At 27.5% G+C, this 6,093-nt stretch overlaps 1 long non-coding RNA gene across 1 annotated transcript; it reads right to left on the bottom strand.

The window, feature by feature from the left end:
* Positions 1 to 2,617: 2,617 nt before the first annotated feature.
* On the bottom strand, positions 2,618 to 4,155 carry LOC145162587 (uncharacterized). The gene is made up of 2 exons (XR_013739191.1): positions 3,738 to 4,155; positions 2,618 to 2,914 (listed from the first exon to the last, which is right to left on the bottom strand). It is a non-coding gene; the product is annotated as an uncharacterized LOC145162587 (long non-coding RNA).
* Between the last annotated feature and the right edge of the window lie 1,938 nt (positions 4,156 to 6,093).

The following is a 6,093-nucleotide window of genomic DNA, read 5'->3' as shown; positions in this document are numbered from 1 at the left end:
CTTTATTTATTTAATAATAATTATTTATTATAAACTTCCTAGAGTTTTGGTAACTAATAAGTGGTTGCCTATAATTTTGGATGGTCTCCATAAGACGCCTGCTAAACATTTCTGCCACTAATATATGTCTTTTTTTCTATCTTCTTATTTTCTAATGTTCATGGAAGATGCCTCAATATTTGCACAAAAAAAATCCATCGATTGTGTTATGGTGATGAAAAAAAGTGTTGAATTGGAAAGAAGCATGAAAACTACCTTGGGTGCTTTTGCGTTCCATAAAAACTACCTTGTGGTGATGAAAAGTAATTATGTTTAATAGTAATAATCTCTTGTGTTTAGTCTTGAGCTGCTCATTTAAGATTTTGTTTGTTTACTATGAATTTCCACCTGTTAAATAAAAATGTAAAAAAAATGTTTGCGGTTTGTTATTTTATTTGTAGTTCATATGTTTTTTGTCGGTAATTTATTATAATATGTTGATAATTAAGTTGATTCTTGTCTTCTAGACTTTCTTCGTTTTCATGATTAACAATTTTGTTTGTGGGTTTTTCTTTTCACATTCGATGAAAAAAGACTTTGGTCATAAGTCATCATTTGAGAAAAGGTAGTAATGATGTATAATTTAAATTTACTTCGCACATAATGTTTGATCCCTATTTTTATTTACTTTTACTTGTAGTTAAATTCACAATTTACACATTCAATGTTCTGTTGAGTACTAGTCAAATTATAATTATCACCTTTCTGTAGGTTTTTGTTTTGGCACCCATTTTTATTTTGAAATTATATTTATATTTTGATTGAATTTTTTACTATTAATTTAAAATATTGATGTTAGCTGTTTTAACAACCACTTGCAAGATTTCAAGGTCAAACGTAGGATGTTGAGACAAATAAAATAAAGATTTGTATATGAAAAAGATGTGAATGTGTTTGTTAATTTTGTAGGATGCTATGAGAAAATATTCGAATTTAGTCAATGATGATCGATCGGAGAAAGTGTAAACGGAAAGAGTTTTAGACAACGTATTCTTCAAGCATTATTCAAGAGTGCTTAAATTCTTTAAGAATTCTTCAGATGTATAAAAAATTTGTTATGTTACAGACATTTAAATATATTTTTCTTCTACAATTCTTCAAACTTGAAGGCATTGTTAATGGTCTGGATATCGATCGGAAAAAGTGGAAACATGAAGAGTTTTAGACATTGTATTCTTCAAGAATGTTTGAATTCTCAAAGAATTCTTCAATTATAACAAATTAATTGTGTTACAAAACTTGCAATCAACAAAATAAAACCAAAAGAATAAAGTATTTCTTAAAGAATTTCTAATATGTTGTACTATATGTATTCGTAAAGAATACAAACACAATCAAACCAAAAAACCTGAAGGAATTTTTAAAGAATTTATAGTATGTAAAAATCCCAAATTCTTAAAGAATGCATAAAAAATAACCAACTTTAAAAAAAAATATTCATACGATTTTACTAATCATATGAAGGATATGAATTTAAAATGTAAAAAATGTAATTTCTAATCATATGAAGGATATGAATTTAAAATGTAAATAATGTAATTTTGTTTTTCAAATATAGTTTAAATTCCATCCATTATAATCCTCACTTTTCATAACTATTGTTAATAAATTTGAGTAATTAACTCTTTCAATTAATTAAATGCATTTATATGATACATGTTATCTCATCTTAATAATATGTACCTTAAGATCACAACCCTTTATTCTTTTAATCTAATGGATCACAACTCTTTATTCTTTACTGTGATGACTCATTTTAAAGTGAGAACTTGTGAGGACACCATAAAAAGATTGAAAAAAATCTTAAAACGATACAAATCATAAAGTCGACCATAGATCTATGTCCGGGAGAAAAAAATTGGAATTTTTTTTTTTGCATCATTAAAATTGATCCATGATTCAATTTTAATTTTTTATTTTGCATCTTTATGATTCACGATTCAAAATTTTTTTTTTTCCAATTTTTTTTTCTCCGGAACATAGATTTATGCTCGATTTAATGATTTGTATTTTTTTTCAATTTTTTAAGGTGTCCTCACGAGTCCCCACTTTAAAATGAGTCCTCACTCGATCTTCTTTATATATATATATATATATATATAGATATATATATATATATATATATATCACTACTAGAAAACCGGGTAAATACCTACAGCATTATTCGTAGGAATTTCGTAGGAATTGAGCGTTACCTACAAAATTCCTACAGAAACTGCTTTGTAGGAAAAACCCTCGGGTAATTTTTTCCTACAATTTGCCTACAAAATTGTCTTCGGTTTTCGTACGGAAAATTCTGTTAAAAATGTACCTACAAAATCCCTACAAAACACTTTTCCAACCGAATACCTACATAACTATTTTCCTACAAAATACCTACGGAATTATTTTCCTACAGATTACCTACATAGTCTTTTTCCTACAAATTTCCTACAATTTTTTCTAAACTTTTGTAACAGAATTTTCGTTACTAATCTGTAAGTAAATTGGATTTAACATTTAAAAAAAACATTTTTTTTAAAATTTCCTAATATTTTCTGCTCAAAAAAGAAACTATAAAACTAATAAAAAATGATAATAATCAAATACCATTACATTCATTAACATTAAAATAGTCAACCACATAACATTCTAGTACATTAAAATAGTCAAAATACCTTTACAAGAGTTTAGACTAATCAAGTGTTTTAAAACAAAAACTAAAAATTTCTTGGTGGATTACCGGGAGGGTTGAATTATCTCATAAAAACCGCCAATTGCAACATTGCATCTGCAAATCCATTTAATTTTATCTTTCTTGCAATTGCAAGTCAATTTGATTTTGCCTTTTATCCATAGGGGCTTGTTGCATGCTTGACACCCGTTCTAGCAACTCCTTTACGAAAAAAATGGCAAGACAAACACCATATAGTTAATATATGTAAATGTAACAATAAAGTATTCACCAATTATATAACCATGGAACAGTTAGATTTAAAAAATTACAAATTAGAACATCAATATGTATTAAACAGATTAATGCAAACATCAACATCAACTAATGAAACCAACCATGGAAGCATTAACTCAATTAACTTTCAAAACCCAAAGACTATTAAGGTACTAATCAGTTAATAAAATAATCTAGAACAACCAAGTTTGATTTATCATTTCGTTGTATGAAAAAAAAAAAGCATAAAACAATTATTTCTTAATCCTGCATTTAATTCCATCATGTCAAACTTGTTAAAGCCACACATATGATCCAACTCACAAATAAGTTGCATCCCTAAATTTTACACGGTGACCCGCATAAACAAAACAACAAACATAAATAAAATAATTGTAAACATTACTACAATAGAGCTCGCTAAGAAATTTGTTAATTTCAAGAATTTTCATCTTCTTAACCCTAGAAAAATCTTGGACGATAGTTAACCCACATAATTGTTAATCAAACAAACAAAAGCAAAAGAAAATAACAGTTTAAATAAGTGTTCAACATAAAATACTAAAAGATTCATTTGATTTAATCTGGGAAGATTTTGATAAAAAAAAATGTTTATAATAGATGCCAGTTTTAGTGATGCATCAAACCATATCTTCCCACAAAACACTCAAATACCACATGAAAACAGAGTTCAGTACCGATCTATCAAAGATCCTAAGCAATACCTTCGAATCCGGAATAAAAACATCAATTCGATCAAAGAACTTACCAACAAAAGAACTATATCGCCTCAAGCATAAATCACCGACGACATAGAACGATGGCTGCTGACATACATGGGTGGAACAGTGGCGGCGAAGTCTTCCCTTGTAATATCGGAAAAGAGAGAGACAACCGGAGCTGTGAGGGTTTCGGTGACATCGTCTTCCTCATTCGCCGACAACAGCGGCAAGGCATTCCAGCTAGACGGATCTTTAATCGAGATGTGGAGGCAAGGAGCACCGGTGGTGGATGTTGAATCGGTGATGGCGATGGAGGAGGGAGAAGGAGAAGGAGAAGGAGAGGCGACGTGAGCGATGAGGAAGAGTGTGACAAAAAGCGGGATTAACCTAGCAAATTTCAGAAAAGAGGGAGTTATTTGATTTTTTCGTTTGGTTGGTATTCCGTAGGAGATTTCCTACGGTTTTCCTACCACAACATAAAAAAAATTATTTTATTTATCTCATTTTTCCTTGTAAATTAAATCATATTCAGAAAATAAATAATAATAATAATAATAATAATAACAACAACAACAAGAGTCTACACAGACAACGACAATATCGATAAACTTCTTTCCTTATCATTTTATGTATTCTAGTTTATGTATTCTAACTATAATATTATTATTAATCTAATTTTAAATTATTATTATTATTATTATTATTACTATTATTATTATTATTATTATTATTATTATTATTACTACTACTACTAAAATGATTTGCGTTTACGTAAATAAAAAATATAAAAATTTGTATGTGCATTTATATTATGTATCATTTAGTCCAAACCAAGTAATCAAAATATAATGATGTTGTGAAAAAAATAAAATAAGAAAAATGACATTTGACCATCGAAAAATAGAAAATACAAAAATTGTCGTAGGTAATCTGTAGGTAAATACTTACACATTACCTGCGGATAAAGCTTATCTGTAGGTAATCCGTAGGTATTACCTACACATTACCTACGGTAGTTTTTGTATTTTTCTATTTTTCAAGGGTTAAATGTCATTTTTTTCATTTCATATTTTTCGCAACATCATTATACTTTGATTTCTTAGTTTTCACCAAGTTATATATAATATAAACGTATGTACAACCGTGTGCACCAATAGAACCCATTATTATACAAGATATATAATACAAAAACTATATTTGTTTGTTCTTGAACCACAGTTAACCATCATTTAAGATATACATGATATACTAAATATAATACATAAAATGGGAGTGTATGTATGTGTGTGCCTGTATATTGTTTTCTTTTGAAAATGACATGCATTTATACAAATAAAACGGATAAAACTTTGAATGAGTAATGGGTTCTAATGATGCACATGGTTGTATGTACGTTTATATTATGTATAACTTAGTCAAAACCAAGTAATCGAAGTATAATGATGTTGTGAACTATACGAAACGAAAAAAAACAACATTTGACTCTGTAGGTAAATACCTACGAATTACCTATGGATAAAGCTTATCCGTAGGTAATCCGTAAGTATTTACTTACAAATTACTTATGATAGTTTTTGTATTTTTCTATTTTTCAAAGGTTAAATGTCATCTTTTCATTTCATATTTTTCACAACATCATTATACTTTGATTACTTAGTTTTTACCAAGTTATATATAATATAAATATACGTACAACCATGTGCACCATTAAAACCCATTATTATAGAAGATACATAATACAAAAACTATATATGCTTGTTCTTTAAAAACAATTAACCATCCTTTAACATATAAATAATATAATAAATATAATACATACATATGGGAGTGTATGTATACGTATGCCTATATATTCTTTTTGTACTGAAAATAACATGCATTTATACAACTAAAAAGAATAAAATTTTGAATGAATAATGGGTTCTAATGGTGCACATAGTTGTATATGTGTTTATATTATGTATATCTTGGTCAACACCAAGTAATCTATATATAATGATGTTGTGAAAAAAAATAAAATGAAAAAAAATGACATTTGACCATCGAAAATAGAAAATACAAAAACTATCATAGGTAAATATAGGTAAATACCTACAGATTACCTACGGATAAACGTTATTTGTAGGTAATCCGTAGGTATCTACCTACAGATTACCTACGATGGTTTTCATTTTTTCTATTTTTTTGATGGTCAAATATCGTTTTTTTCGCTTCACATTTTTCAGAACAATATTATACGTTGACTATTTTGTTTTTAACAAGTTATACATCATATAAACATACATACAATTGTATTGATCATCGAAATTCATGAATCGTTTAAAGTACATATACACATAAAAATAATAATAATAATAATAAATTAATAAAATAAAACATAATAATTTTAACAGTAAAAATAAA

This window comes from Lactuca virosa, chromosome 3 (assembly GCF_052849685.1).
Source record: "Lactuca virosa cultivar CGN04683 chromosome 3, Lactuca_virosa_CGN04683_v6, whole genome shotgun sequence".
In the NCBI taxonomy this organism is placed as follows: domain Eukaryota; kingdom Viridiplantae; phylum Streptophyta; class Magnoliopsida; order Asterales; family Asteraceae; genus Lactuca; species Lactuca virosa.
The sequence above is the reverse complement of the archived record's forward strand: the minus strand, read 5'-3'. Positions and strand labels throughout refer to the sequence as shown.